Source organism: Primulina tabacum, chromosome 2 (assembly GCF_025594145.1).
Source record: "Primulina tabacum isolate GXHZ01 chromosome 2, ASM2559414v2, whole genome shotgun sequence".
NCBI classification, from domain to species: Eukaryota; Viridiplantae; Streptophyta; class Magnoliopsida; order Lamiales; family Gesneriaceae; genus Primulina; species Primulina tabacum.
This window is the reverse complement of record NC_134551.1, coordinates 39,207,822-39,216,792: the sequence shown is the minus strand read 5'-3', so window position 1 is coordinate 39,216,792 and position 8,971 is coordinate 39,207,822. Positions and strand designations below refer to the sequence as shown.

Sequence of the window (8,971 nt, the reverse complement as noted above, 5' to 3'; positions counted from 1 at the left end):
AGTTTATGTTTCTTGACCACATATTTATTTAATTTGTACAATAAATTTCTCTCCTTTTTTTATGAGAGATATATGGGTCGTAGCATATAATTTAAAAATTACATAGATCTTCAATATCTTTCTTTTTGTATTTTTCTCTTTTTTTTCAGGAAATATCATTTTTTTTTCCAAAATAAGAACTCAAGATCTAAACAATAGATAGTCTCTCTCATGATCAATAAAGGCTCGAAAACTGTTTTCTCAGTCTTCTCCACTCACTCACAAAATATGTGTGTTTAAAATTTTAGACACTCTTATAAGGTATATCTTGGGCCATATACTTTAATACCTGATTTTATCACAATGGTTAATCACTCAAAAAGATTTCATAAATCATATTTTTATATTGATCAGAATATTAAAATTGACTTTTTTTTCAAATAAAAATTTAAACATTCTTAAATAGATTAATGCATGTTCTAATTTAAATCTTTCAAACATGTAATGTATGACATTTTTGCAAAAATTACTAAGATACAAACAATAAACATGATTTTATTTTATTTTTTAAAATTTTTTTAATTTTTTTTTATAAGTTTGTTCTCCCCCAATCAGAATATGACATTGTCCCTAATGTCAAAATGACTATTAATAAAGAGTACATAATGAAAGAGATATCACCTGGAATTTTATTGAAGATAACAAACTGAAACAAACGCAAACCAATCCACGACTTTTGAATCAATGATCCAACTTCCTATTCTTACTGCTTGATTGCGACCAATTGATCTTTGTTATCATCGGATCAGGCTTATGAACAAAAGCTTCCAAATCATCAATTAATTGGTCGGCAGTCGAAGCACAGATGAGCATCCGTCGTGAATTTTCTGAAATGAAATTAATTTTCCTCTGGTTTTACGTCAAGAAACGGCTTCAACGCCTTCAATGAGTCGATTATAAATTGGCAAACAGGGTCTTTTTTAGTCGGATTCCCAAGACTATGACGCTCATCTTGGAATTGTTTCCATAAACGGAGAAGTTCAATATGCACATGTCCACTAGAATGCGTCTCAAGAGTCAATAAGATGTTATCTAAAGACTCCTTACTCAGCCCATTCTTAATGAAACCAATTTTATCTTCTCTGTTATTGGAAACACATCCCAAAGATCTGCATCGTTTATCACAAGTCCATCTTGCACACTTATGACAAACCCCTAAACTTTTGGCCCTTCGTTTTTTCGCATAAGTGCTTTTTCCTAATCCAGGCAAATAGCGAATGAGCAATGATTGTGGAACTTCTCCTCCTAATCGGACCCTAGCTTCTATTACAAGACGAATATCTTCTGGAATTCCTTTTTGCATTAGCAATCTCAATCTTTCACACCATCCTGCATAAATTTTTCTTAGAACATTTTCAGAAACAGTAGGGAAAATATTTACAAATTTTTGAGAGAATTTCATTCATTTTGAAAAGAAAAGAAATGATTTTTTTTTTTATTTTTGTATCAGCAATTGTGGGAAACTGATTTAACCGATTATGAGAGTCACGGAGTACCGTTATCCGCCATTTAACCTGGAAAATAAAAAGATTTAGAAAACCTGAAATAAAAAAAAAACTTAAATGCAACACCAAAAAATTAAAAAAAAATCAAAGATCAGAAAGGGAAATAAACTCTTCTTGAAAGATTTCATTTTCTAAAAATGGTTTAAGCCTTTGTCCATTTACTTTAAAAATATCACCATTTTTAGGATTTTCAATATCCACAGCTCCATAAGTACACACATGATTTACAACATATGTGCATGTCCATCTTGATCGTAATTTTCTTTGGAATATGTGAAGTCGAGAATTATAATGCAAAACTTTTTTACCAATCTCAAAAGATTTTCTAAGAATTGTTTTATCATGAAATGATTTGATTTTTTGCTTTATATATCCTTGAATTCTCATACGCGTCATTTCTGAGTTCATCAAGTTCATTAAGTTGCAATTTACGCAATTTGTTGGCATCATCCATGCTTGAATTTAAAGTTTTGATCGCCCAATAAACTTTATGTTCCAATTCCACAGACAAATGACAATGTTTTCCATAAACCAATCTATAGGGAGACATATTCAATGATGTTTTAAAAGTTGTTCGATATGCCCAAAGTGCATCATTAAGTCGCAGAGACCAATCTTTTCTATTGGAGTTAACAGTTTTTTCCAAAATTTGCTTTATCTCCCTATTAGCTAATTCAACTTGTCCATTTGTTTGAGGATGATAAGGAGTAGTTACTTTATGAGTAATACCATATTTTTTCATTAATGAAGCAAATGGTTTATTAACAAAGTGAGTTCCCCCATCACTTATCATGGCTCGAGGAATTCCAAATCTACTAAAAATATTTTCTTTTAAAAATTTGATGGCGATTTTATGATCATTTGTTCGACATGGAATTGCCTCTATCCATTTGGAAACATAATCAACTGCAACTAAAATATACAAGTATCCAAACGACGGTGGAAAAGTTCCCATAAAATCTATTCCCCAACAATCAAATATTTCAATTTCAATAATAGGATTCAAAGGCATCATGCTTCTTTTTGAAATCGCACCCAATTTTTGACAATTTTCACAGATCTTACAGATTTCGTAGGTGTCTTTAAACAAAGTGGGCCAATAAAATCCACACTGCAAGATTTTTGCAGCTGTTTTCTTTGAAGAAAAATGTCCTCCGCATGCTTCTGAATGACAAAATTCAATGACACTACTTACCTCATTGTCGGGTATGCAACGTCGAAAAATTTGATCCGGACAATACTTGAACAGATACGGATCATCCCAACAAAAGTTTTTTACATTATTCAAAAATTTTCTTTTATCTTGAGAACTCCATTGCGGTGGCATTTTTCCTGTCACAAGAAAATTTACTATATTAGCAAACCAAGGTGTAGTAGTAACTTAAAATAGATGTTCATCAGGAAAATTATCATTAATTGGTGTCATTTCACAAGATGATCATGTTACTAGTCTCGATAAATGATCAGCTACGACATTCTCGGTTCCTTTTTTATCTTTGATCACAATGTCAAATTCTTGGAGCAACAAAATCCATCGTATCAGTCGTGGCTTTGCATCCTGTTTGGTCAACAAATATCTAATAGAAGAATGATCAGTAAACACAATAGTCGTTGATCCAATCAAATAAGAACGAAATTTATCTAATGCAAATATTACAGCAAGTAGTTCTTTTTCAGTTGTGGAGTAATTCATTTTAGCATTGTTTAAAGTTCTACTTGCATAATATATCACATAAGGCTTACCGTTTCTTCTTTGACCCAATACTGCACCGATTGCATAATCACTCGCATCGCACATGATTTCAAATGGTAAAGACCAATCAGGAGGTTGCATGATAGGAGCTGATGTTAAATGTCGAATGATTTTATCAAAAGCATTTTGACATTCTTGAGTCCACTCAAATGCTGTGTCTTTTGTTAAGAGGTTACAAATGAGTTTAGAGATTAAACTAAAGTCCTTTATAAACCCCCTATAAAATCCAACATATCCCAAAAATGAGCGAATTTCTTTAATTGTTTTTGGAGGGGGTAAATTGGCAATGACATCAAATTTTGCTTTATCAACTTCAATTCCATGAGATGACACGACATGTCCCAAAACAATTCCAGAAGTAATCATGTAATGACATTTTTTTCCAATTTAAAATAAGACCTTTTTCCTTGCATCTTTTTAAAACTTTTTCCAAATTTTCAAGACAATTATCAAATGTATTCCCAAATATAGTTAAATCATCCATGAAAATTTCCAAATAATTTTCAACCATGTCGCAAAAAATGCTTAGCATACATCTTTGAAATGTTGCTGGGGCATTGCTTAATCCAAATGGCATCCTTCTAAATGCAAATGTTCCAAAAGGACATGTGAATGTAGTTTTATCTTGATCTTCGAGTGCAATGGGAATTTGATAATAACCTGAATATCCATCAAGAAAACAGTAGTATGGATGACCTGCTACTCTTTCTAAATTTTGATCCAAAAATGGTAATGGAAAATGATCTTTTCTAGTGGCGTCATTTAATTTTCTATAATCAATACACATCCGCCAACTAGATGGGACTCGACTTGTTAACAATTCACCTTTTTCATTTTTTATCACTGTGATGCTAGATTTTTTCGGAACTACTTGTGTTGGGCTTACCCACTTACTATCAGAAATAGGGTAGATAATCCCAACATCAAGTAGTTTGAGAACTTCAGTTTTCACAACATCTTTCATGTGTGGATTTAATCTCCTTTGTGGTTGTTGAGATGTTTTTGCATTTTCTTCTAAGTGAATTTTGTGAGTGCAAATTAGTGGATTAATGCCCTTGAGATCTTTTAGTGTCCAACCAATTGCATTTTTATGTCTTTTAAGCATATCAACTAATTTACCTTCTTCATCACTTGCTAGTTTGGAAGAAATTACCACCGGATATGTTTCATCTTCTCCAAGAAATGCATACTTCAATTCTTTTGGCAAGGGTTTTAACTCCAATATTGGTGGTTCGTCTTTGTTCTCATATTTTGCATCAAATTCTTTCTCTGATCCTGGTAACGAGTGATACCTGATAAAATCACCAAGATCAATTTCAATATTTTCTTTAACAGTTTCAATTGAACAAATATCTAATTGATCACGAGTACTCCCTTCTTGAATGTTTTCTTCCACAAGAGTTTCAATAAGATTTTCATCTTCACTTTCATCTCCTTTGTCATGTGGTTGCTTACAAAGATTAAAAACATTGAGCTCCAAGGTCATGTTATCAAATGACAACTTCATTATTCCATTCCTGCAATTTATAAGAGCATTAGAAGTTGCTAAAAATGGACGACCCAGAATTACAGGAATTGCATTACAAGCTTCGATATGTTGTGTATCTAAAACTATGAAATCGACAGGATATACAAAGTTATCAACTTGGACCAATACGTCTTCTACCATACCTCTTGGCACTTTAACAGATCTATCGGCAAGTAAAAGTGTTACCGAAGTAGATTTTAACTCGCCTAGATTGAGTTCTTGATAAACTGAATATGGAAGTAAATTCACACTAGCTCCAAGATCAAGCAAAGCTTTTTTAATCTTTCGTTCTCCAATAATACATGTAATAGTAGGACAACCAGGGTCTTTGTATTTCAAAGTATTATTATTTTGAATGATTGCACTTACTTGTTCGGCTAAAAATGCTTTCTTTTTCACATTCAATTTTCTTTTCACAGTTCACAAGTCTTTCAAAAATTTGGCATATGATGGTACCTGTTTTATTGCATCTAATAAAGAAATATTAACTTTTACTTGTTTAAAAATATCATATATATCGGAATTCAAATTTGATTTTTTTGTATTTTTCAATGCATGAGGGAATGGTGGTGACACTGTCTCTTGAACCTCCTCTTCGCAAGTTATTGGTTCCACTTCCTTACCCTTTGGAGTTGATTTATCATCATCTTCACAAGATTCAAGAATGGATTTTTCTACAACCTTACCACTTCGAAGGGTAATAACAGATTTTACCTGATTCATCGATTGAGTTCCAGAAGTTCCAGTTTGTGAATGATGATCCTTGGGATTAGGCAAAGGTTGTGAAGGAAATTTACCTTTTTCATGAACATTAAATGCAGATGCAAATTTAGCAAGAGTATCTTTCAAATCTGTCATGGTTTGAGTAGTTTGAGTATTGATAGACTATTGCTTTGCAATGAAAGAATTCAATGTATCTTTCAAATTTATTTTAGGTGGAGGAACATAAGGTGCATAATTTTGAAAATTTTGTTGATTTTGGAAATTTGGTTGTGAAAATTGTGCAGCATTATCATTCCTCCAACTAAAATTTGGATGATTTCGCCAACCTGGATTGTAATTTTGAGAAAATGGTTCAAAATTTGGCCTTTTGAAATTGTTCAAAACATTGAATTGTTCATGGAGACATTCTTTAAAAGAGGGCAAAGTGGGACAATCTTTTGTAAAATGATCACTTGTATCATAGATATGACACACAATTTCTTGAACAGATTTTAATTGACCATTCTTTTTTAATTCAAGTGCCTCAACTTTTCTTGTCAAAGAGGTAAATCTAGCTTGAAGATCATGTTCATCTTTGAGATTGTACATACCTCCACCAGATGTAGGAGATTGAATCTTGTTTGATGGTTCGATTGTACCTATAGTGTCCCAATTTTGAGCATTTTCAGATAATAAATCGAGATACTCAATTGCCTCGTTTGGATATTTATCTTCAAATGTTCCATTACACATAAATTCAACCATTTACCTATCTTTAGGTGTTAAGCCTTCATAAAATTGAGAGACAACTCTCCAAATTTCAAAACCGTGATGTGGACAAAGATTAAGCAATTTTTTGTATCTATCCCAACACTGATAAAAAGTTTCTCCTTGTTTTTGAGTGAAAGTGATGATTTGCCTTTTGAAAGAATTTGTTCTATGAGATGGAAAAATTTTTTTCAAAAATTGTTGTTGCAATTCATCCCAAGTTCGAATGGATCCCGATCTAAGATTTTGTAGCCATGTTTTAGCTTTATCTTTTAAAGAAAAAGGAAAAAACTTAAGTCGAATGGTGTTCATGCTACAATTTAGATCATTATTTGTGTTGCACACTTCTTCAAACTCTCGTAAATGCATGTATGGATTTTCAGAATCTAAGCTATGAAAATTGGGTAAAATTTGGATAATACCAGGCTTAAAATTGAAATGAGATGCAACAGGGGGAAAAACTAGACATGAAGGTGCACTAGTACGTGTAGGATTCATGTGATCTCTAAGTGTTCTTCGTCTATCATGATCATGTTGAGATTGAATTTCATCTTCATTTTCTTGGATGGGTTCTTCCGCCATGTTTTGTAAAAATAAAGGGTTATTTCGAATGAGTCGACCACTAAGTGTACGTGACCAAATGCTCATGCAAATGCAAATGCAAATGCAAATGCAAAAGAATAAAAACACACAAAAGCAATAAAAATTCAAATAAAAAAAAATAAACTATAAACAAAATTAAATAGACTTGAAATTAAATTATACTTCCCCGACAACGGCGCCAAAAACTTGTTGTCACTTTGATTGTTGCACTCCAAGAGCAGGTTGTCCACAAGTAATATAATTCGGTGAGTCTGATATCGTATCCACAGGGAAGCAAAGGTAATTACAAGTCCACTACAATGTCTTTTTGTTTTGTTTTTGTTTTTGTTTCTTTTTAATTTTAATTGTTTGAATCTTTAATGGGTAAATTTTAATTGTTCAAATTTTAATTTAAGTAGTTTAGATTAAAGGATCCACTCTTGGTATTTTAATAAAGTTAACATTAACAAACAATATTGAAATCCACTTAATAAAATGGTTCCAATATATTAAATAATCATATTTATATTATGTTATATATTATTATCTTATAAGTATATAATATATACCAAAACTTATAAATGTGGTCAAGTATTTATTGTGCTATATATATTTGTAAACACTAAATCAAGGTTCCCACTTTAAATGGTTGGTAAAACCAAACAAACATTTAAATGGTACCAATAAATTAATACTATGATATATTCATATATAATAAAGCAAGGAATCCAATTTAAATGGTTGGTAAAACCAAACTAACATTTTAATGGTTCCAAGAATTTAATATTATAATATATTTATATATAATAAATCAAGGCATCCACTTTAAATGGTTGGTAATACCAAATTAACATTTAAATGGTTCCAAGAATTTAGTGTAACATATAGCAACAATAAATCAAAACTCCCACTTATAAGTAGGGTATAAAAATGCTTAAAGAAATAAATATAACATAAACAATAAATAATGATTAAATAATATAAAACATAGATTTTTACCTTTTAATAACCTTATTATCATGCCAAGAGTTTTACCTTATCATCTCAACTTTAGGAAGTTAGCTATTCATTATTCAAAGTGTAAAACTTTGAATATGAAATTAACATGCTAATTGTATTTAAATTAAGAAATAAAGAAAAAATATAGAGAGGATTATTATGAACTCAAAGGTTTGTTCATAGAATGAGGGAAATCTCAATACATTACAATGCACCCCTATTTATAGCCAAATTTGGGGAGACAACCACAAATAAAATATTATTTTTTTACACATAAGTCTTCATTGGTGTTCCAAGATATTATATTATATTTCACATCACTTTTGAAAATCTTCTTCTCCGAATTTGCTTCTTCACATAAAAAGAAACATGTGCATAATTGAGTTGTCTAGTTGTGACATTTTTTTCAGACCATTTGACCAAGTAGTTTGAGAGATAAGGTCAAAATACTAGAACATGGTAAAACTGTCACTCATTTGGTAACTTTATTTGTTGCTTAATTTGATCACAATTGTGAGAGAATTTTTATCTCATGCTTGCCACCAATATTGTAGATATTAACATCAACTTTCTACAGGTCCAGGAATCATCTTAATCCCATTAGCAACGCCAAGTTTATTCTTGTTTTATCGAATCTGTAAAAAAATAGTAAAAACTTGTAATTACACAACAACTTATATTTTATACAATTTATTATAAAACATATAATATTTAAACTTTGAATAAAACAAAAACTATATATTTATATTATAAAACATTTAATTAATGTACAATTTTTATGTTTATCAACAATGACTGAATATATACTATAATTCGAGGCTAGAATCCAATAAGTACCATATATTGCACAGGATGACACAAGTAAGGGCGAACACCTCATGCGGGGACTTCGCTCTGAAATTAAAATAGATGTACGAATGTCGAAAGTTGCTACATACAGGGAGATAGTGGAAAGAGCACTTATGGCAGAACATGACAAACAGGAAATTGACAGAGACAGGCAACATCGAAGGCTGCAGTACTTTCAAAAGAGCCAAGGAATAAGACAAGGAAAAAAGACTGATAGCAAATGTACTCGACCAGAGGAACTCCGTG

At 31.2% G+C, this 8,971-nt stretch overlaps 1 pseudogene; it reads right to left on the bottom strand.

Moving 5' to 3' along the window:
- Nucleotides 1-1,884: 1,884 nt before the first annotated feature.
- LOC142537671 (uncharacterized) lies at nt 1,885-8,756 on the bottom strand (annotated as a pseudogene).
- Nucleotides 8,757-8,971: the final 215 nt, after the last annotated feature.